Source organism: Corapipo altera, unplaced genomic scaffold (assembly GCF_003945725.1).
Source record: "Corapipo altera isolate COAL_440 unplaced genomic scaffold, ASM394572v1 112, whole genome shotgun sequence".
Classification (NCBI taxonomy): domain Eukaryota; kingdom Metazoa; phylum Chordata; class Aves; order Passeriformes; family Pipridae; genus Corapipo; species Corapipo altera.
In genome coordinates this window covers 3,678,568-3,703,393 of record NW_020884899.1, presented here as the reverse complement: position 1 = coordinate 3,703,393, position 24,826 = coordinate 3,678,568, and the positions used below count along the sequence as shown (strand labels likewise).

The 24,826-nt window shown below is 40.4% G+C and overlaps 2 long non-coding RNA genes across 2 annotated transcripts; one reads left to right on the top strand and one right to left on the bottom strand.

Annotated features, from left to right (window-relative positions):
• Positions 1-5,617: 5,617 nt before the first annotated feature.
• Positions 5,618-6,437, top strand: LOC113949808. The gene is made up of 2 exons (XR_003528579.1): positions 5,618-5,739; positions 6,132-6,437. It is a non-coding gene; the product is annotated as an uncharacterized LOC113949808 (long non-coding RNA).
• A 10,692-nt stretch (positions 6,438-17,129) lies between these two features.
• LOC113949845 lies at positions 17,130-19,720 on the bottom strand. The gene is made up of 4 exons (XR_003528587.1): positions 19,681-19,720; positions 19,365-19,436; positions 18,123-18,254; positions 17,130-17,287 (listed from the first exon to the last, which is right to left on the bottom strand). It is a non-coding gene; the product is annotated as an uncharacterized LOC113949845 (long non-coding RNA).
• Between the last annotated feature and the right edge of the window lie 5,106 nt (positions 19,721-24,826).

The window sequence follows — 24,826 nt, the reverse complement described above, 5'->3', positions numbered from 1 at the left end:
ACTTACATTATTCACACAACTATCAGAGAGCTCCGGAAGGCTGATGCACGTTATTCATTGTTTTACATAAATAAAGATATCTACAGGCAATTAATGACAATCAGGACAACAACTATTTTAATAGCCTTGTCTGGGTTTTACGCCTACTGGAACCACTCAACTATTTTTTCCTCCCTCACATGGAAAAACCTTTTTCTAAGTGTCGGCTTTTCCGAGCCAGCGCTCAGGAACCCCTCCTTTCTCAAAAGCAGAAATAAAAATACTTCCCATCAGGAAGCTCACATTCTTGAGTTTGTTTGAAAATGATCTACAACTTATGATATTAAGCCAATGGTCAAAAAGCCTCCCAAAGCCTTAAAGCACACAACATCTGTCCCAGCTGCCAGAATAACTGCCAGCAAGGTCACATGCACAGCTTTACAGGGATGCTTGTCATCTCTCTCATCTCTGCCCAGAGCACAGGCAAATGACAGGAAGGAGGAAGGTACAAGAAAAGTGTGTGAGCATAAAACATCTTCTGAATACAAGTGCCTCATAGGCATCTTCTCTAGAAAATGGCCATGTCTGAATTTCTTCTGCATTACAACGACCTGGATCATTTATTATCATGAAAGGTGATACTGAACAGAAAGTCTGTTGGATTCATTTTTCACTCACGGTTTTTTTGCAGTTTGGGGCCAGGAGGGAAGTTTGGGGGACTTTGTATAGTTTTTAACAGCATCGCCACAACTGATTCCAAAATCTGAAGAATATGTGATTTCATATAGTGGATGTACATAGAGAGATACTCAGCCTAAGTTCCTCCCCAGCTGAATGGTTTGAGCAGCAGTTTGTGTGCCTTCAGCTTGTCTTTACCTTACAGACACACTAACTGGTCCACAAAGGGCATTATGCCTACACAAAACCCTCACGTCCTAAGACAAACATCAACACAAGCAAATCAGAAATAAAGATGTTCCCAGAGTATCTGCCTGACTATGAAAGCTCCCATACTCAAGAGGAAAAAGCATCAAAAAAAGCTCCCCCCTCCCAAACACAGTAACTTTGAACAATGCATATAGAGATGCTCATTTCCTATTATTTTCTTTTACAGAAGTCCTCGATTTGAATTTTTAAGAAAAGCTTCATAAAAACATAAGAAAAATAACCCAGAGATGGACTAAATCCTGTCAGTAGTGCCTCATTTCCATGTGCAGAAATTGTAGGACAATGAAAAACTTATTGAAATAGCAGCTGCAGGAGTGGAAGTTGATCACCACACCACCCAGACCCTGGACAAATACAGCTGGAGACAATCTAAAGGAAAAGTGTTCCTCCTATCACACCACATACAAAAATACAATGAATCCCTTTAAATCAGCACTTGGCAGAGAAAAAAGCCAGTGAGGAAAAAAAAAATTAAAATAATACCAAGGCATCCAGAAGGTTAAATAAGAAGCATTGGTTCCAGTCTAGGATCAATGGAATTAAACTGCTGAGCACCTCACTGAAGTGTTTCACAAAGCAAGCCAACCTTCTTTAAAAAAATAACTCACAGTGAAGTTTCCAAGTCAGCAGCAACTAAAAGCACAACCAAGCTGCCACTCCTCTAAGGACCAAAAGGACAAAAAAAAGGTGCCAGTCTCACCTCCAGCTACAAGAATATTTACTGTCCACAGATAAATTGCATTTAAACGATCTTTGACCATCAGCCTGAAGCTAGCAGTGAAACAGAGCTTGTGTGCAAAACTGGAATAGGCAGTAAATTACCAGAGAACTGCAGAGAACTACACTGCATCCAAACACACGGGGTGACCCTGTTTGGGGAAGCCACAAAGTCTCTTGTATGTTTGCAACAAGCAAACAAAAATGCCTCTAGAAAACAAAACTGAACAAAGAAACCACCCCAAAAACAGAAAGAAAAAACCAACCCACATCAACTGACTACTCCAATGAAAATACCATGACAGGGGAACAGCTTGCTTAGAAACAGTAATCCAGCATCCAGTAGTGGTAGCATCACCAAAACAATTTTTTTTTTATTAAGATCCTGTGAAACTGCCAACTCTATTTCACCAAAAGCTGAAACTTCAGAAATTGAGAGATGCCAAGAGCAACTCCCGTTCTAATTCAGTTTCCACAAAGAAAATCCACTGTAATCTCAGAAATACAAAACTTCCACAGCGTTCCACAACAGACTCCATTCCTTATTAGCATTTCCAGCCACCTGCTGAAGTGTGCTCCCAGCCAGGATTTCACAGGCTCACTGGGATTCACAAATTTTAGAGTTTCACAAATTTTGGACTACTCCACTAGCAGAACTCCTTATAAAAGGCAACAGTCATTTTATTAACCTTATTCTAAAACAGCTGCCTCATCCAACACAACTTGATTTGACTGGCAAAAAAACCCAACAGCTTGATGTTGGCAGGTCTGAGATCAGTTCAGAAATGGAAAATGGCCTCTTCTTGGTTTGTGACAAGTCATCAATGTTGGCAACTTTTTGGCCCCAAGTTTGACTGTGAAATTGCCTGCACAGCTGAACAGATGATAGGGGAAAGAGAGGAGAGGATTAAGTGAAGGGAGACAGCAATGAACAGGGCATTCTACAAAAGAAGAATATTGCAGAAGCCTGAGACAGCAGTTCACAAAACACAAAGGCCTGCTGATCACTCTGAGAAAGCAAACTCTATGTTTCCAAATGGCCTAAAGCTGCTGGTTTTTAAAGTCAGGGTTTGGCTGTAGGGGAAGAGCTTCTTTTGGTTTTGTGAGGTTTTTAAACTTTAATAAAAGAGGACCTTTCTCAGGCAGAATAACCTTGACATTCCCTCTAAACCACACTAAAATAAATATTCCTGTCAACTCTCCTGAACCAAATCAAGTAATGGCAACACTAACCATTGTAGGTGCTTATTCAAGGTGATACACAAAGCCCAGCATCTCAAGGCCAAGGACTCCATATGGAAAAACACAAGCCAAAAGCAGGATTTAGGGCCAACTTCAAAATTGCACATATGGAAGAGAACTGCAACCACCTTAAGATCCTCACTGCATCCAGGCAGCTTGTTATCACCAGCCCCGGGCCCAGTGACACTCCAGAGAAGGAAATAAGAGTTATCAGTTGCAGCAGAGCACTCTCCCACAGCTGGTTTTAATTAAGCTAATTTGGCAGTAGTGACTGACAGCAAGTAGAGCTTTCTAAAATCACTTTGCAAGCATTTTTGCCAGTATTTCACCATCTGTGATGACCAGGAATCCTGGATGCTAACTAGGATCTGTCAGAAGTACAGCATTCAAGAGCACTGTATCCGCTCTCCTTTAACATCATCAGGTACAGCCACTGCCTACAGATAATGGGGTGTGGGGAGAAGATGCAGAACTTGAGGAAAGGTATGGGATAAAATCCAATGAGAAAACCACTCCTGAAAAAGCAGCTGGACCTCTTGCCAGATTCCTACTGTACCCTGGCCATACCCATGGTACATGAAACTTATAAATGACCATGTGGATACTGAATGCATTTTGGAGCTGTAACAAACAGAACAGCCTACATAATTCCTAGGCTAGTTGTGCAGTTTTTCTGTTGTGGATACATACAGGGTAGGCCAGCTTTACCGGGAAGAAATGCACCATGATCTCAGAAAAACCCAGGGTGTGGCCAGGCTGTGCAAATATAAGCCCCATTAAGGGAATAGGAAAGGGTCTAGCAACGGAGTAACTTTAATGACATCTAACTAGATGGAAGTTTTTTTTCTAAAGTAAACCTGTGTCCAGCAATTGGAATCAGAGAGACTAATGGCATCAGTGCCAGTATTGGTACATGAGACTAACTGAACAAAGGAACAAATATCAGTAAATCAGTAAATAAGGAACTAAGCCTTAAGTCACAACCAAGGCAAAGGAAACAAGGCAAACTGTAGGATCATAAGTCTGGGCTTCAGGAGAGCAGAATTCAGGCTCCTGCTTCACAGAAACCCTCAGGATATGGGCCTTGGGAGAAGACAGGTCCAGGAGAGTTTGCTGATTTTGAAGAATGACCTCCTCCAAGCTCAAGAATCATACAGCCAACATGCAGAAAATCATACAAAGGCACAATACTTAAACATAAAAAGAATGTACACAAGAGGTGGGAGCAGGGTCAGGTGAGCCTGGACAAATGTAGAGACACTGCCCTAGTGTGCAAAGACAGGCTTGGGAAGGTCAAATCCTGCCTGGAGTTGAAAACGGAGAGGGACGTGAAGAGGAACAAGAAGCACTTCTACAGGTAATTTAGCAATAAAAAGAAGATAGGGAAAATATGGGCCTCCTGCTGAGAAAAAAAAATATGGAAAAGGCCTGGAGAAATGGGCAGACAGATCTCATAAAGATCAGCAAAGAAAAATGCAAAGTCCCGCTGCTGAGGAGGAATAACTATGCCTTACAGGCTGGGTGCCAACCTACTGGAAAACAGCTTTGCAGAGAAGGACCTGGGAATCTGGGTGGAGCTGCTGAACTGAGCCAGCAATGTGCCCTGGTTGCAAAGGTGGCCAACACCACCCTGGGCTACATGAGGAGGGGGACTGGGGGGCCCTTCCCTCGGCTCTGCACTGGGGGTCACTGCTGGAGGGCTGGGGCCACTGCTGGGCTCCACACTGCAAGGGAGACACATTGGAGAGAGTCCAACGGGCTAAGATGATTAAAGGATTGGAGCATCTGCCGTGAGGGGAGGCTGAGAGAACTGGGATTGTTCAGCCTTGAGCAGGGAAGGCTCAGGAGGATCTTGGTAATGTAACCTGATGGGAAAGATTAAAGGCGGCAGAGATGGATTCAGAGGTGAGGTGCCCAGTGAAAGGACAAGAGGCAACGGGAACAAACTGAAAAGCAAAAAATTCTGTTCAAACATAAGAAAGAACCACAAGAGCACAATGAGGGTGCCTCGGAGTCTCAACTATTTTGTGACTGTGAAACACCCCTGTTCTGTATCAGCATTGCTTTCAGGGGTTTAGTGCAAGTTCTGCCGCTCACTTGAGACTGACTCAGAACAAATTAAATGCAGAGGAGTCAACTGCAAAAAAGACAAACCTTCCAGTCTGCTGGCAAGGCTATGCCAGGCAACAAGTCTTAACGTGTTTCAAAGTGAGAAACTGAATTTATCCCGAGTAGAGCACAGGATAAATGTAATAACTACAAGGTTAAGGTTCACTTACAAAGATTTTCCTTCCCAGGATAATGAAATATATTGTTAATGACAACTATTTGAGTCCAGGAGTGAAAATTCAATGGTCCTGCTGAGGTCATGACTATTACCCATAATAAACTGTTTTTTACTACTGGCTTTCACAAGAGGAGCAGCCAGCTAAATACAACAATGTGCAAATTGGAGTGTTCTGGCCAGGAATTACCTGAGTTAGCTTGCACGATCCGGGCAGTTTCTCTACAGTTGTTTCAATGTACTCAACATGACTGATGTGTCCTGCACCCACAAACTCCCCCCTTTGAGTTTCCCCCATAAGAAGATTTCAAGCAGGTGGATTATTAATGCCCTGCATTCTGCTAGTGAAAATTAAAATAGTGATGTCACAGAAGGCACAGCTTCCCACCACGGCCCCAAACAGCCCCTCAGCCCCTTCTCCCACGTCCCTTTCTTTGAGCCATCACAAGAACTCCTCTGGCTGAACGGTCAAACTGGCAAAATGCTTTTCCATTTTGGTCTTCTGCTGGTTTGGAGCAGGCTAGCATTGTTTGCCACACCACCAGGTGAACAGAAACAGGTGGATCAAGGTAAGTGGTAAAAACAAGGGGTTTGGTTGAAGCACAAAAATAGTCCTTAAAAACGTTACCATGTAGTCACTTAGAGCAGGTTTGCCACAAAAATCAACATACTATGTAACTATACTGCAGGAAACTTAAGATTTGGAAAGCTCAGGTCCTTTCCACAGAACCGAAATGATCTCTGGCAAAGTGGTAACATTCCTTAAAAGCGGGTCTTAAATAACAGCCCACCTGTTGACATTCTAATAAAACCCAACTCTAGTGAACAGCAGCCAGAGACTACACAAGAATGTGGTAAATAAAACACAGGAGGAGAGATTAGGGCTGTCCAACACAAGAGAGGGAATAACTGCAACTTCGTCTCCAAACCTCTACTGTTCTTTTTTATACTTTATCTCCAGAAGAAAAACTCTCTGGAAAGCTCCAGCACAATCAACTCCTCAATCTAGAACAAAGAAGGAACAATCTGCACAACACTGAAGGAAAAACAAGCCGTATCAGAAGACACATCTTTGAAGCACTTTTTGTGACAGCAAAAATAACGAGAAAACATTCATACTTAATTGGGGAATTGTCCACAAAACTACTTAGAAAATCCATAAATGGATGCTATGAAGACGAGGCAGTGATCCAAAGATGACTATGTAATAACATGTCAACAGTTCCAATGAACAATATATCAGGAGGGGAAAAAAAAAAGCTTTTTTTCTAGCAGCTCTGTGTGAAAAAACTTTTTTTATCTTGCACCAACAGTACCCTCTGCTGTTCCAAAGCAGCATTGCACAAGGTGACATCCAGCCCTGGCCATCGGGAACACTCAAAAACATCTACCTAGTGTGTTAATGAATGAATTCATTAATTCACTTCCTGTAAAGATGTTCCAAGTGTGTTGATTTCTTCCCATTACGGAGCCATGTTTTGGGTTGGCTGGGATGTCAAACTGTTTATTGTCCCAAGACCTTCTTCCATGATTGGAAAATAACATATGATTTTACCCTTAAAAATAATTTAAAAATTAAAAAAAAGAAATAATAAAATTCAAAGACTATCCTTTAAGGAAGATGAGAGTCAGTCAACACCACGGTAATATTTTCTGGTTCATATCTGTAAAGCCAAAACAGGGTTTCAGATTTTAAAAGTAGCATACTGTCCAACAGCCACACACCAGAGAAATCCAAATATTTTTTTAGAAGGTTCTTCAAAAAGCAAATTGAGGGATACATCCCATCTGCAAATGGCTCAAGGTATCTGATATCCTCTGAAAAACCCATCATCCCATGCTGGAAGACGGGCCATCACACTGCAGACTGAGCACAGCAACAGCAGAAACAGGGAGGTCACGCAGAGAGTCCCTCAGGCTTGTCCTGAGACGAAGATTCCAGACCCATTCACAGAGGGTCACTGAGAAGCTTCAGCACCAGCCCTAAAACTTGAGGTGACACCACCCTCACAGTGTGTAGCTAATCACCTTTATAGCACAGAAATTCAGAAGCTGGATGCACTACTCTTCTTCTCACCTCATGTGCAAGGCAAGGTGGGGGAGGATAAGCACAGACTGTGTGAGCACAACAGGGCAAAAAATGCCTCTTAAGTGCAGTTTGAAGCAGAGGCATCCTCACTGCAGGATGCCTATGTGAACGAGCAGCAAGGAGGAAAAGTCACATAAGATGGTTTCACATCTCCATCAGAACTGACATAGAACTACATTTTTACAGATTTCACAGCAACAGCAACAAGACTTCCAAGTGTATGGCAAATACACAGATATTTGAATCTTGGGAAGGGAACAAAGAACTTCCAAGGGCACACAATGGTGTTAACAAGTTACAGTGAACACCAAGCTGATCTGAATTGGCACCACAATACTGAACCCCCAACGTCTTTGCACTGAAAAGCATGAACTAGAGCACAACTGCAAACCACGTTTTTCTACTCCCCTCATACAGACAGAACCTCCAAAGAAATCCAGTCTGGAGTACCACAGTCCAAGAAACATATGCACAAGTTATAGCATCTTCAGAAGCAGCAGTGATCATATGCTAAAAAAATCCTCCACTACAAAGATTTAAAAATCCCAAATCAGAGGAAAATGAGACTGAAAGAAGCTTATCAACTAATCTAAAATCCATAACACATGTTCAGGGGAGGAAAAAAAAATTAAAATAAGAGAAGGTGAGGACCAGAAAAGCTTGCAATGGACTTGATTGTGGTCAAAGTGATTTACAGCAGACATCAGGAAAAATCTGTCTACAGAGAAGAATAATTAAGCACTAGGATAGATTGGCCAAGTTTCCATGTTTAGACTGTATACAGTACTTCTGACAGATGCTGGTATAAAATGATGTTAAAAATATGATTTCTAAAGGCCCAGAGAAAGACCTCCTGCAGTTCTTTCCAGGGCTGTTTGCTACAATTTCCTATGAAGGAAAAGATTTTGAATAGCCATTGTTAAAAAATGCAACTTGTAAAACAAGCAGTAATATTTAAGATTAGAAAATCAAGAAAATAAACAGCACTAGAAATCCGTATATTCACCTACACTTAAAAAAACCAGGACAATCAGTTTACAAATTAAATATTTACTCAAGTATCTTACAGAGTACCTAAACTTTATACAAAAGGAAAGGAAACTGCCTTGTCCTTCCAGCTCACTCCCTGTTGGTTTCTTAGTGCCAGTGAGGTAGCTGGACTAAAAGACAAAGTGCCCAGAGCACAAAAATGCAAGATAATGGCACTGAGGTACACAACATAAATATGAAAATAAGTTACAGCAGTTAAAAATAAATACTAATTATTCTTTCAAAACTTAAATAGGTATTTTGGAACTTAACATCATCTCTTTCTTAGCTACAGACTGACTGTTCAGCACCGCTACTCTCACATCTTTCTGCTGCCAGTGCTTTAAAAAAAAAAAAAAATTAAGTTTCAACAATTTTTTACATCAGGACAGTAAAAAGGAGGCTTCTGCTTTATGGCAGAGGAGACATTATTTTTCAATACAGCCCAAGGCCTAAGATGTTGCAATCACAGCAACCTAACTTCTTTCTCAGTACAGCTGCCCAGCATCCATCTAGAAATTTGAGACATGTTCAAGCCTGTCCTTTAAGAGAAGCCAAAAGCATCTGCCTTGATGCAGAAACAACATGGAGGAGAAGAGAAATTAAAAATTCTTGACATGGATTTGCTCCTGTCTTCAAGATGAAACTTCCAGTATGCAAACGCCTGCACGTGTTTATAATCCTGCCAGAGCACAGCATCCAACATGCAATTACAGGGGATTTATACCCCACGTGATTGCACAGAAACACATTCCCCAAACATTTTATTGGACCAGACAGACATTCCGGAGACGAGGCTTCACACTCTACAGGATGTAGGAAGGGAACCACCCAGCAATCAGTGCAAAATGAAGCCTTCTGGAAACATTCATCCCAATAACTCCCACTGGACAGGGACAAAGGAAATACCACAAATAATGCTTTTTAATTAAAGTGTTTTATGAAGTGTACAAGACACAGGCTAGAAGGAACTGATAAAACCTATTTTAAGATAAAATACCTGGGAAGAACAATATATTCACTTTTCAACTCCTACTGAAAGAAAGGAAATCATGGTGTTTGTTACTGAATATTAGCTTGCATGCTTTGGAAATCTCACCTTTCAAGGACAACAAGTGGAGCTGCTGTGAAGAAGAGACAACCACTACTGTTGGTGTAGTCACTGCAGGCAGAAAAACAGATAACTGTGTGCTATGGTTACCAGGATTCAAGAGGGATATGAATTAGCAGCACCAGCACACATCTTTTTGCACAACTAATAAAATAGCTCAAATGTTTCTATACCACAGAGATTCTTGTATCAATGAAGTAATTCACAGGAGAGACTTAAACAGCTTTGTGTGGATGACTGACTGAAAAAATAAACTACCTCAAAAATAGTTTGGAAAACAACATCTGTGCTACACCAGAAACTGCAGAGCTAGATGCAGTTGAAAAAAAAGGTCCAGAAAGTTGAAATATGACAGAATATGCAATACAAATGCTCAAAACTATTAGAAAATCCAAACACAAGTACACAAGGAAGACTTTAAGGACATTATTCCTTTTGGATGCAACACATTGCAGACTTCCCCTGAAATTGGCTGCAACCCCAAATTTATAGTCACTTCCATAACGATCAAACCTGGGTTCCACACTCCAAATATCTCCACATTTTTAGTTACAAGCCAGACGTGCCTAACAATTACAGCTGGCAGCAGCAGAAGCAGTTAAAACACAGCAGTGTTCCCACCCAATCCAGCTCTTTTCAGCAGCACTGCCTTCTGCAGAGGGAACCAATTACAACATGCATGGCCTCTCCTGCAACCATCATCTTCACACCAGTCCTCGACTTCTGATTACACAGCAGCCTCTAACAGCCATCCTCTTCCAAATAGTTCTAATTCTGAGCTTACCAAACAGCTGTGTGTCAAGCACTCAGAGCCTAAATTAGTAGTATTGCACAAACAGCCACTGCCTTTCCTCATTGACCTTCTCAACTGCTGAGTTCTGAAATTTCAAGACAGAAAGCTCTGATTATCCTGGAATATCCCACTTCTCACACTGTCTTCAGGTCTTCATACCTACAACTGCATTTAAGAAAAAAAAAAGTAGCCCTATGGAACACGTACTCAATATCCACACCATCCTGCAAGTCCTTCAGGGGAAGGAAGTGACAATGGCTGCAAGTTACACACTGGGATGTTCAGACTGGACGTTAGGAAAAACTTCTCCACTAGAGCACCATCAAACAGGATGCCTAGAGAGGGTGCCTGGTGCCTGAAGTTTGTTTTTCTACTCATCACTCTGTTCTATACTCCCTTAATAATGACTGCTTTTGGACTGATCCTCTTGAGAAGCAAAAGGCCTCTGTGGAAGCAACATCAGTACCTGTATTGTTACTGTATATTCAACATATTCAATATCATACATTCCATGTTAAGTGCCCCTTCATTGGTCTGGCATTTCTTCAACAAACTCCAATACATGCACCTCCAGTGCAGCACAGGCACAATAAAGAGGTCTTAGAACCAGAAGGTGCAATACCCAAAAGTACACGGAATAATTTCACTGACATAAAACAGTAAAAAAAGTTTAGGGCAGGGGGCACGGGGATACCCAAATTAAAAACCACAAAGCTCTCCAGATGACAATGAGCCCTCTGTTCTACTGCATCGTGCTCGGTCTCTAGGGGAGGGCTCCAGACAAACAAGGGATTGTGCAAATGATCAAACCCCAGGGCACCAGCACAAGGCCTACGAGGAGGGACTGAGGGAAGGAGCTTGTGTAGCCTGCAGAAGTCAGGGTTTCAGGGACACAACAGGGCAGCCCTGCAGCAGCTGCAGGGGAAAACAGAAACCCCTGGTTTTGAGATGATGAGAGGCAGTGGGCAGAAGCTGAACTGAGAGATTTCAACTGTTGGATGTAAATAAAAGTCGGTTTACCACAAAGAGAGTGAAACTTAGGAAAACACTGTACAGAAAGGTTGTGCTCCAAAAGCCTCCATTCTTGGAAGTTTTCAAAACCTGACTGGATAAAGGCCTGGTCTCAAGAAAATAACTGATTCTGCCTTTGACCAGGAGAGAGAGTTCCTTACATTCCTTTCAACTAGTGTTATATTATAAAGTCTTTCTCTGTTCTTAAAAATAATTAAGATTTTTCAAAATATTTTAAACCTGAAAGAATTGGACATTAAAACAAATCCATGTAGGTTTATTTTCCTCCAGCTTACCATATCTGGACATATAACACAAGATGAAAATGGGTTTTTTTCCACTTTTTGCATGTTACACATGTATGCACACAACTGTGAGTGTAGCACAGTTATATTTAGCAAAAGAGCTCTGTTTACTACTAAGCTGCAATGCTAATGGCTAAATGGAATCAGAGAGAAATATACAAATAAAAATTCAGGTGAGAGAGGAACAAAGGATTCTGCTTTAAACAACAGAATAAAGACAGAGATTGTGCTCCAGAAAAAAAATCCATTGCCTTCTTAATTTGCTACAAAAATGAATCAGGAAGGGATTGGCTGGTCACTCCACACCAACCTTAATTTATGTCTCAGGATCAACTGGAGCCAGAAGACGGAGCATTATTAAGGTTTTCTGAGCTTCAAAACAATGATATAAGAAAGTAGTAGAAAAGAAACCAGCATCAACCACAGGCTAATTCTGAATATTTATTTCCCAAGCCTAATTCCAAATCTCACCCTGCTTTGCTAGAATAAATCTTTCATCTTCAAGCTGATCTTATATCAACAGTTACCTCATGCAAACCCTAGAAGTACAAATATTAGTTGCTTTCAAAGAAATAATGTAATATGTGCACTCGATCTTCCACGTGCTTACAACATAGGAAACATTTGGAAAAGCACAGCTTCCATCAGAATATATTTTTTTCCTAGTAAGTTCACATAAAGAAATTTAATACCTTGAAGTACTATTCATTATCCTTCCTAATCTGGCTTTCTAAAATCTCGGTTAGTCACACCCTCTGAAGTCTTTCCAACCTCTATACAGATACTAAATTATTTTCTGAACCCAGATAAATTCTTAAGAGTCTCATTGTAATTTCTACAAAATTATAAACATGTCATCACCCCTTGGCAGAGGACCCCAGTATTTTTTGGTCTTCAGTTCCCACAGACATTCTACCTGAAGAAAAGCAATTCAAATTATCAAATGTATCTTTATTCTCTATTCTTTATTCTCCTTCTCTGCAAAAATGATCTCAGGATTAAAAGCAACCAGATTTTCTTCAGAGCACAAACCCATGAGACAAGATTAAATAGTTAAAACTTGTCTTCTTTCTCCTCAGCAAAAGTTTTTTAAATAAAACAAGCTGTTCTGTAAATAAATGAAGTAACAAAGCCTGGTTTCCTATAAATTTTAGAATTATCTAGATTTTCTTCCCTCTACAATAATGCAAGCACGGTACTCAAAATCTGACATGGCTGTGTAATGTCTTCAATCTCCCTGGATTCTTTGGTCATGTGCAGAATTTCAACTAAATGTAAATTAAAAAACAACAAAAAAAATCCAGCTATTAGGGTGAGACATTAAAGACCTTGTGAACTGGAGGGTCAGGAGGCAAAACTAGAAATTTGTCACAAGATGGGACTCGATAAGATAATGAAAATAGCTACTGGCAACAGCAGTGGACTGGATATAAATAGCAAGGTTTCTCCAAAATAAGTCCCTCTAAAACCAAACGACTCAAAAAAAATGTGGTGTGTTTTTTTTGTTTTGTTTTGTTGTTGTTTTGTTGTTTTTGTTTTTTTTTTAACATAGCATTTACTAACATTCACCCAGGGAACGGCGGCTACCACTCCGGAACCGCGAAGGAAACAAGCACGCTGCGGGGTTTTTTGGTCTGGGGGTTCGTTAGTGGTGGTTTGGGCGGTTTTTTGGTGGTTTTGGTGGTTTGGTGGTTGTTGGTTTTTTTTTTTTAGCCCCCCCCGCCGCGGGCTCTGCTGCCCCCGCGCGGTGCCCGAGAGCTCCGCGGGGATCCCGGGATATTCCCGCAAAAACACGGCCTGGAGCAGGTCGGCCTGCCTGGGGTGGGTTGAAAATAACATTTCCTAAAGAGCTGGAGGGACAGGGAAGAGAAGGCCCCTCTGTATTTTCACGCTGCATCAGCTCAGCCACAGGCTCGGCGGAAACTTTTCCGGCAAGGCAATTCCAGAATTCACTCCACCTTACCTAGCCTATCGTGGTGTTTAGTCTTCACAAAGATTAAAGCTTTTAACTCGGGGGGGGAAAAAAATTAAGAGCACAGAACCAGGCAAAAAATTATGCAGAAAGAAAAAATCATGGTATGCCACACAACTTTCACTTCAAGAATGTGCCCTTAAAAAAGAAAATCACTGCTTACAGAAACAGGCAAGTATAACAGGAGAAAAATATGCTCACAAAGAAAGAATAGAGATACCGTAGCAGAATACTACAGGTGCATTGGATAGAGTTCTCAGGGAGAGAAAACTGACAGTAAATGCCACACGTGTACTGAGCATTTTCACACCCTTCAAATCCTGCTGGTCCACCACACGTGCAGAACAGCCAGCTGCAGAGTCTTACAGGTTGTTGTCTGTCTCTTCCAGACAAACAATGGAAAAATTCAAAATTTATCATACAGCTCAGACTTAGAAAGAGGTTGTCGAAGAAAGAAACCATCACAAGATTAGTTAACACTGAACAAGGACAAGGACAAGTAAAGCTACTTACAGGGTAATTCCATTCCTGCAAAGGCACAAACAAACACTGCTGCTGAGCATTAGTGCAGAATTATGTCAAAACTACCAATTTAACACACAATGGAAAAGAGGGTTTTTTAAAAAAAACCTTTTGCCCACAGTGTTACATATTAAAATCAAAGTAGCCCTAACTTCTTGAAATTGCATTAAAGTCTGCAGTAAAAAATTCTTATCCTAGCTCTTTTTAATGCTACAATCATAAAGTTTGCTAGAAATGAGTGAACTTCCCAATACTGAGTTTTCAGTTCTTACCCTAATGGTTCTTCTCGCTTCTACAGTGCCATTTCCTGAAGTCATACTTACAGTTAATCAAAGATGGAATTCTGCATCTGCATCAAGACTCTATCAGAAAAGTGGCAAATCTACCACACAACAACAGATTTCTCTAGTCCTTCATCCATCCATCCCTTAACACAGGAAGTGTAATTTGCACAGGAGAGTACATCATAAAGAGTACTGAGCCCTTGTTTATGAGCTATTTTTAATTATTCTTAAAAAAAAAAAAGTTTTAGTAACTACATCAAGAAACTCAAAGACATTTAAAGGTCAAACCCCACCAGCCTAAAGGCAGTCCCTTCATATAACAGCACAGTCTCTATTCATAGAAGCATAAACTCTTTTTATAATATACCTTGCTGTAATTATCAAACTAACTTAGTGGGAAATAAAATACACAGCAAGCAGAAGTAATATTTTATACAGAACTGAAGCTATCATATTTTTCTAACATGAATAAGGCCTATTTTTCAATCATAAAATGGTTTGGGTTGGAAAGAACCTTAAAAGATTACCTAGTTACAATTCCTCCACCATGGGCAGGGGACACCTTCCACTAGACCAGGTTGCTCAGTGCTCCATCCAGCCTGGCCTTAAATACTTTCAGGGATGGGGGATTCACAAGTTCTCTGGGCAATTTGTTCCAGGGTCTCACCATCCTCACAGTGAACAACTTCCTCCTCATATTTAATCTAAACCAATGTGTAAACTTACCTTTCAAAACTCTAGAAATATCTAAACTACATTTGAAGCATCCTTAAATATGAAGCAAAAATCGGTAAATTCAATCAGAATTAACACATTTTTTCACTATTATTCAATTTGCAGTCTTTACATTGTACTGACTCAGGCTTCTGCTTCTAATGAAGCACCTGACCCAAACACAAAAGCTCTGAACTGAAAGATATAGAAAATAATGTTATAATGAGTCATAATGAAAAATAATAAAAGCCTTTCCAATGCTCAGATAAGGCACTTCTGACAGAGATTATGGCAGCAGTGCTAACAGAAAGAAGTAGCATTACTAATTTCCTAGCAGTTTTAACAGAGAACCACCTATGCTCCACTTGGAACATGATAGAATTGTGTGAGGCAAGTCTCAAAAGGCTGAAAAGTCTTTGCAACCAAATTCACAGTAATTAGATTTCTAATTATACCTAGAGCATTGGTGATTCCTACGGTTAAAACCGCCTGAATGGTTTTGTTATTTCCCTCTTTCTGAAAGCTCAGTCTTTCATCGTTTGAGCAGAAATTCTAGAAGTTTGAAAAAGATGTATGTTCAGGCACAGACTAAAGTTAAAACAGAAGAAAAGAGTTCTTGTGTATGGAGAGCAAAGTTAAACTGTTTCATTATAAAAAAAAAAAATATTCCCTTTAAAAAAAGAAAGAGGCGGCTGTGGTATTGATGCACCTAGAAAGCATGAAGTACAGAGCCTTTTATGTGGTGAATCTGAAGGTTAAAAAGCCTCAAACCAGAGTTCCCAACAGTTGAGGTTGTACACTTAGTTCTTAAGGCACTTGCACAGATGCATCTGAGGCAGTTTCTGGCAGCAGCTTACACTAGTCACATCATACCCTAATTACAGTACCTACATCACTCCACCAGCACAGACCATGTCTTTTATTATCAATACAGTACTTTGAAATACTGCTGTGTTTTTACAAGTATCAGAAAACAACCTCTTCCCCAAGAAAGCAACTTCAGCGTATCGCTCCTCTCCTGAACTACACAGACACAGAATGTGTAATTACAGGACAGAGAGTCTCATTTGGCCAACTGGACACAAGATGAAAAGCCTTGAGACCTTTATTCTATTCATAGCTCTGCCCTTGAGCTGCTGCGTGACAGAAAAATTTGATTTTCCTGTGCCTCAGCTTCCTCTACCTTCCTGAGTCAAGTCTATTTATCACTCTGCATCCTAAGAAACGTTTCCCAGTGCATTTTTTTGATCCGTGTCTCTAGGCATCATCACGGCTGAGAAGCAATATTTATATAGTATTTTAAAGCAATTCTGAGATTGATTCATTTGTGACAAAGACAAAAAGATGCAATTGCACTTGTAAATTATTAACTTTGTCAGTATTTATTGAGAGTAAGCCTTCATATGTAGGAAGCCATCAGCTACTTACTTACCTGTTGTGAAAACTCAGCTTTTATTGATTTCTGTGCCATCTTGTTTTCAATGCATAGTGCTTTGAAAAAAAAGATACTCCTCAGAACATGCACACTCATTGTACTTAGACAAGATGTCAGTTAAACTTTTCTGTGATTATTAACCCCTTTTGTTCTGTGAGTGATTAAAGGGCACACTTCCTGCACTGCTGCAGTTCAGATGACTCACATGTTTAATCTGTGCCCAAACACTGAAATCCACAAGATAACAACTGTAAAAAACTGATATGCTCTAACAGAGGCTGAGTTAAAGTAGGAGGGATCCTAGTATTATATATAAAAAAAAAAAATATTAAATATAAAAATGTTTATAAGAGCTTAAAAATGGAAATAGCTAATTTTAACACATTCTGATTTTTTTTTGGCAGTTGAGCAAGAAATGCTAAATCTGGACCTTCAGAAATATACATATCTTGGATTGTCCAGGCATTTCGTTATTCAAAATACCACAAAACTGGCTAAGAGACATCCTGTAGTTTCCATACCTGACTAGAATTTTGGCACTATCCTCACACATTATTACTTCCTCAGGAAAGCAATGCATACAAGAGCAATATAATCATCTAGAGCCACAAAGGAGCAACCACTTGAAATCAGCTACCTCAGGTTCAAACACCTATTCAGGATATTCATGCACAGTACAAATTATTTTTTGCTTGATGCCTGGATGCACAAGTACATTCCTTCTGAAGTGCAGAAGAAATACATAATTCATAGAGAGCTACACCTCATGACCCAAGTGTATTTGTCCTTGCAAGTCATACCCAGGTTTGGCTGCTTTATTGCCTCAGCTTGACACTGTGATGTACATCCAGACTGCAATGAGAAAAAATGAGATGTTACAGTGACAAGGTTGGCAGAAGGCAACAATGTAGGAAAAATCTCCTCTGCAAAACATCCCTAAGCGTGACAGACATGGTCAGAATCAGTACTAAGGTCACACAGCAAAAGCAGATGTTCAACTCGAGACAAATCACAAATTACCTCCTTTGTCCCAACAATGTCAGCAGAACTGATGGGAAGCAGAATTGAAATGGGCATGGAAGGTGCCCAAAGCCAAGGGATACCCGAGGGGATACACGGTGAGGAGAAGGAGGAGAGCCAAGGAACCACTCACAAACAGGGATGAGACAGCCCTCACAAGGAGGTATTGTTTCCAGCTGAACACATTGCTGAGGGGTTCACAGTCAGCTGAGATGAATAAGTCCTTTCACCTCTGAAAGCACTCAGCTGCAGAGCAATTGCTACGAGAGGTAAAGTGCTTTCACTGCAATGTACCTTTCCAGAATATAGAAAGCTGCTGACTTCGACCTCTGAAAATGTATTAGAGGACACAGCTTTGGCTGTATGTAAGACACTGAGTGCTGTTCCTTATGAACAGTATCCCCATCTGCCTATTCAAAGTCACAGGAACCCTTCCCTTTTGGGGGACCAGGGAGAAAATGTACAAGAGTTGAGCAAGTGAAGCAAAGCGAGACACTAAGTCAGGTTAAGGTCAACTCAGTGAAACAAATAAAAAACATACTCTGTTTTAAACTGGCCAAGTTCCTCAATGTGCCCATCAGCTAGTCACACAAATGGAGAGAAGGGAAATAGAAAGGCTGAAACAGCAGCAAGACTGTTGCTGTCAAGAGAAGCAAGAACAACTTACTGTTTCAGGATACAAAGCTAAGGCCCAGACGTGTGTAGGGAGATGGAGAAGTATTCTTTCACCTTGCTTTTCTGTCTTGCTAAAAAGTCATCATTTGTTCAGAACTAAAACAGTAACCCAGGGCTGAAAAAGCTAAAATGAAGACAGAACAAAGATGAGCACAAGTACAGCACTGCAGCCACCCCTTGAACCACAACATGCTTAGGGTACTATGCCCTTAATGCCCTTCACTAAATCTGCTCCTTACAGGTTCCTAAAGCAGGAAAAGCGTTCAGGGAGTTTTCCTCCTCTGAAGAAATCCAAAGGACGAGGCAACATTATGCTTTCTCCTTCTCTCAACAGTTTTGTCATGCATCATTTCCCGTTGCCCCTGCAGAGTTTTGTCCTGCACTGTTAACATTACAGCAGCACTAGAAATTCCTGGAGAGAGAGCAGGGTCATAAAGTAACGTTGGGTATTGCACTAAATAGGCAGTAACAGACCACCAAAAGATGAAACACTTTCATTCCCCTATTCCTCTTGTCTGCCCTGTGACGTGCTGCCTTCTAGAAGACAGCACGTGAATTTTTTTAATTTTCTTTTTAACTCTTGCATGTTCTGATTCACATTCACCAAGTTGACTGTCTCTTCTGTCCTGGTAGCCCACAGCCAGCTGCCTCAGGTGAGCCAGGAACACACACATCTGCTCCCAGCCAAGCAAAAAGTAGCTGGCACAATGACAGCTGTGAAAGACACCACCACAACTGAGTGTCCTGAGTTGCAGGAGTTGAAGTTTAGCCATGCTGCTTATTCTGGCAGACTAACAGGGAGCACCAAGTAACTCCAACAGCGGTAGCAATTTCTGGGCACCAAATCCATTTTTCTGTGTTCTGCACAGATAAGAGAATCATCCACCATAGCTAGTACACTAAAGATTTAAGTTTCAAGCTGAACACAAGTGGAATACTTCAGCCCAATAAGAGAAATCTTAGAAAAGTTAAGCTACTTTACCAGACAACTCTTAACTTCTATTTTTACCTTTGTTTCTAATACTCACTGCTGCCTCAATAACATTACTTGCTATTTTCAGCGTTTCAAAAAAGTATCACAGTGATCCTCAAAGCCCTAAAGCATCTGAAAATTAGCAATTCCTTAAAACTGTGGCTAGATCCATGTTATGAGAACTTTCTGAACATTTGTTCTCGGTTTTGATGCAGAAAGTACAACACTAACACACAAGACATCTTAGCAGATGAAACAAACCTTGAAGTTACTAATAACTCAAGCATTAGAGAAGCCACAATAATCCATCTAAATGCTGTTTCAGGTCTCTTCCTGCAAAGCAAAAGAAGTAACTGTTTCAGGAAACTTAGACTGCTGCACAATACTGTCCAAACAGTCTTTTTTAAAAAAGCTAATGCCCACAAGGTTAATCTTTCAGGCTTTCCAGCCTGGGAAGCAGAGCCAACAGCAATAAAGTCTGCGTTAAAGAACATACAGGCACACACACTCGCCCCTAAAGAAAAGGCCAAGGACAGCTGCTGGGCAATTAAAATGTTTACTATCACCATTTCCTTACCACCCTTCACGACAGCAGCATGAGTGCCTTGTAATTCCTGCAATAAAAGAAAAGATAAGCTCCTTCACACACCTAACCACCAATTCAGCCATCTTAGCTCAAACCACTTTAATCAGATTTATGCTCCCAGTGCCAAGTTGAGCTGGCCCAGAGTTGTTATTTTTTACAGGAGCACTCCCGCATTCCCATCTTCTGGCAAAGGCAAGTAGGACAGTCACAGCAGAACACAAAACCATTTCGTGCCTCACTCCACAAAGAGGACACGTTTGTCTCTGTGGCCTAGTTGCTCACACACCGACAGTGTCTCTTCATTGGTTTTTCATTAAACAACAGAACAGAAGGAAGTCAGAGGTCAGTGCATGCGAGATCCACTCCCTTGACGCAGCAAAACAACACCCCCAGTAACTGAAGACACAACAGTTGTACCCACAGTAGATATCACCACACATAACCATGGGGCTTTAGCCTCGGGAGAAAGAGCATGCATGTTCCAAATCCTTATAAGAGGATACATTTCTTCAGCACATTTTTAGACACTGATACAAAAAGTGACAAAAATACCACAAAAATACCATTTCACTTCAAAAGAGATAAACCTGTATTTATACTAACGATAAAGGTTTGATTGCTTTTGATTAATTTAGCCTTTTTTGCTGCAAGACTGGTTTCCATGGAAATGCAAGCAGACTAAAAACCTGTAAGAAGTGAGTCAGTTTTGCCTGTTTATGTCTCCTCAGTTCCCATGGAAACAGACATAAAAAAAAAAAAAGTAATAAAAAGAATAAGGGTCCTGAAATACCTTCAGAAAATCTCTTCCCAAAGCTTTATCTCCTTGGCTTCCTTTCCAGAATTAGAGTTGAAAATAACACAGAGTAACAGATGACAGAGTAGTGACTTGATTTTTTTACGGAGACATCAACAGAACATACCTGGAAACATTTCAAAAACCACATTCAAACTGACAAGCTCAAAATACATAGCTACAAATTGTACTAACTTAGGTTTTGGCAAAAGTACCTAAAGCAGAGTACCTATTTCTTTAAATTAACTCCATGCTAATGTAGAGACATACAATAGAGAACAAGAAAACAGCATCACACTGTCCTTGTCCTAAGTATATTTCAATACTGTGAGAAAGGGGGAAAAAGAAAAAGCTGCCTTGAGGGAATGAGTCCAATATTTCCATAGTCAGGACATTTTTTTAATGGAATCATTCCTTCCTTAAAACCCATGCATTTTGAAGTTGCAAAATCGTCTCTACACATACCAGGTTAAGTAACAAGTACCAGTATTAAATTTGCTATGAGTAAAAATGCATTTCTTCAAGCTGATAAAGCAAATCTAAGAGGCCCTGTCAGCAAGAGCCCATCTCCCACTGTACTTTTCAGAGACAGTGGTGCACCTTCCCTCAAGCTGCCTTCTTCACAATGGTACACGTAATGGTACACACCTTCCTTCCTCCTCAGAGCCAAAAGCATCAGGGAAGGTGGAAGGAATAGGATGGGAAATCGTTAGGAAAGAGGCTGCAGTGCATGTCTCAGACCTTCAAAGCCTGATCCTATCACCACAATTACCATGAAAAAATTCCCTGGCAACCAAGTGTCCAGAAACACAACGAACAGAGAGGTACGACTATCTGCTGCTCTGAGATCCTTCTGGAATGTTCAGGACAGCTAAACCCGATCACAAACTTTTTACTTCCTCGTTTGTCTCCCACATCACAGTTCTTTGTGCTCAGCACACCTCTGTGCAGCTCAACACTCTTCATCACAGGGCTATGGAATCTGTCACTACTGCCTGTCGGGGAAGGACACGCACGGACGGTGCACGGCTCTTACCACTAATGTCAGAGCCTGAAGCTGCAACACAAAAATCGGGAAAGAGAAGAAGAAAAGCTCACCTCTGTCCCAAACACTACTTATCCCAACAGTCACCAGAACTCAAGGGCCCTCCTGCACTCACACAAGTGTTACACACCTCGTTTCTGTGCTTTGCTGCTGCTCTGAGAACTAAAAACATACGGCCACAAAACAAGGCTTTGAGAGAGAGGGGCAGCAGTCACTGGAGGTCTGTCTTGAATGGAAGAAACAGCTGAACTTAATTCAATGTTTATTAGTTCACATTAGCCAAATTCAATCTATTCTTGTCACAGGAAAGATAAGCCTTAGAGAATTAATTATTCCTTATTCTCCTTTGTATTTTGGCAAGGTGTAGAGTTGCACAATAAGGAAAATAGGCTCTCAGAACTCAATAAGGCATCACTCAAAGACAGATTTAACATTAAACGGAGAACATTTAATGTTAAGAGATAGTTAAGAGAAACATTGATGTGTATCTTTCAGTCTATTTTGAAGTTTAGCCTCCTTTCTTGCAGAGGTCAGAAGTGCATATAAGCAAATTACTTTAGATATTCACCTACTTCAGCAGCTAAACACACAAACATCCAAGTCTCAGGGAGACTAGATTCTTTACAAAGTTACCATTCAAATTCATTCATAACAACAACACGTGCAGGCATTTTCAAAACGTTAAGTGAACAAACCACAGAAAGAGCAAGTAAGCAGATCAAGTGTTTTCCACCATACTCTATGGCAAATTTGTTTGTTTCTGTTATTAAAGACAGGTGTCAAGTTTACTAAAACCAGTCAATGAAGGGATTTCAAGGGTGTCAGATGTCAGGATCAGATTAGTTTCATGCCTCCTCCAGCGCAGAGAGCAGAACAGAACAGAGGAATGTGACTGCTGAAACTAGGGAGTCACTATTAAACAGAAAAAATACACTGGTCACAAGAAAAGAGAAAATAATTTAATAAAAAGGTAACTTAACACACAATCAACAATCTTGGATCATTAAGTACACAAAAATTACCACATCTGACTTAGTTTTTCCTTTGGGGACATCAGCATTATCATATCAATCTTAAAGAAATTTACAAGGTCACACACTGAATTCAGGAAACCACCTGCCTTGTGTACTGAACTAGGCAAGGCTCCCTTAAGCAAATAGAAAGAATAATTGCCCCATTATATGTTGTATCATATTACACATGCTCAAGGAAGTTTAATCACAGTTAAGTAAGTCAATTCAACTCTGTAATTTGTTAACTTCCAAATGTTTAGAAGCTTAACATTAACTCTTGATATCAAGTTTCCTGATATGGACTTTTAAATTTGTATTTTGAATTTGCATAAGTTCCCCCTGTGTAAAATTACATGATAAATAAAATGGTTTTTGGTGCATACAAAACTCTGAAGACCAACTGAAAACAGGGACCGCCTTCACTGCTTCAAAAGTAACATGGAAAATTTTGTCCTCTTACCCTGGACTGCTGTTCACACTAATATTTCAAGGAGCTTCATCTGATATTTAAGACACAATCCATAAAAGTGTCTAGAAGGAACAACAGTACAGCCTGAATCAATTGTGACAACTGATAAAGATCAATAATCTAAATCCTTAAAGTAGCATCATGGCTTTGTATGTGCACTGCAACTTGCAAGAATAAATGAACAACACATTTTACACAAAAGATTAACAGAAAGGAGACACACACCAAACAAAAGGTCTGTTGATGTCACCTCACAGTGCTCCTGTCAGAACATCCTGGGTATCCAAAATCAGCCCATGCACTCTAACTAGGCTGCAACTTAACGTCATCTTTCCAGGTAAAAGTGTTCCATTTACAGAAACCCACAGTATTTGCACATAGATTTGCAACCCTGCATCACAAGGCAAAGTTACCATAGGGCGTGAAATAACAAATGGCACACAAAGCTAAAGGCAGAAAAACCTGGGAGAAAGTCAGAACCCTCACCAGCACCTTGGTGTACGACACAAACACAAAGCTGTTTCTCCACATGTAACAAAGATCTCACATAAGCTGTGCCATGAAGGGGTTTTTTTTGCAGGCCTTGGGAAGTCCAAAGTGATTTCCTGGTGATATGAAGGAAGCAAAGGATGGCAGGTGGCATAATTTCATAATGGATCATGTGGTAGCAGATAAGTGTAAGGTGATAGATCAATTTAAGGCCACAATGACAGTCCTGAGGGGTTCTGGAAAGACCCTGGTACCTGGAGAGGGGCATTCCCAGAAACCCACTGTAAGGTGATAAGGCTACACAAAAAGGGACAGAGACTCCTCCTGATGGCTTCCCAAAAGACCTCAGCAATTATTTTTATCTTCTACTTTGCTTCCTTATAGACTAATTGTACTTTGCTTCCTTATATCTCGCCTTACTAATTGTACTTTGCTTTCACCTTCACTAATTGTACTTTGCTTCCTTATAGACTAATTGTTCTTTGCTTCCTTATATCTTGCCTTACTAATTGTACTTTGCTTTTTATACTTTGATTTCCCCTTTCTCCTTACTTTATTATTTTACATTGCTTTATTTATTTGACCTTTACCTTATAGATACTAATTTTACCTTGCCTTACAAATTTTACCTCGCCCTATACCTTAGAGACTACCGTGCATATAATTTACCTTTTTTTTATATACTGTACTTTAATGCCTTAGATCACGTACTCCAAGTCATTGTATTTTGGTTTGCCTTAAAGTGTGTATTTTTTGGTCTTGGTGAGTTAAAGTGTGTACTAGTGAGAAGTGGTTATATTCTTTCCTTTTTACCTTGCGTTAGCAAGTGTGTTTAGATTTTGTCCTAGTCTTTTTAAATTGGTCTGTCATTGACTGGGGTTGCTTGAGTTTTGTATTGAGGTGTTATAGTGAGCTCTTGCTTCTTAGGGAGTTGCTTTTGGAGAGTGTGCTTCTGGTTTGAGGTTTTATTCGTAAAGTGGAATTTTGCAGTTAAATGTTATCACCGACGACACGAACCCTCTAAGTTGTCACAGATTTGTACTAATAAAAGTTATTTTGTGAGCTGTTTTTTTGGTTTTTTCAGTGCTGGCAGGCTTGTCTACAGTGGAACAACTCGCAGGAGAAACTTGCTGAGAAGGTTATCCATTGATACCCATAAATAGGGTATCAAAAGCCCTGTCCATCTCAGTGTGAGAATCTGTCAAGCGAAGGGTCTCCCCCTAAGGAGACGCTGACTGATTGTTTTCAGACTTTAAAGGCTTTGAATTCCTGGGAAGGGGACACTAATAGACAAAAAATACATTAATACAGGTGGGACAGAAAATCCT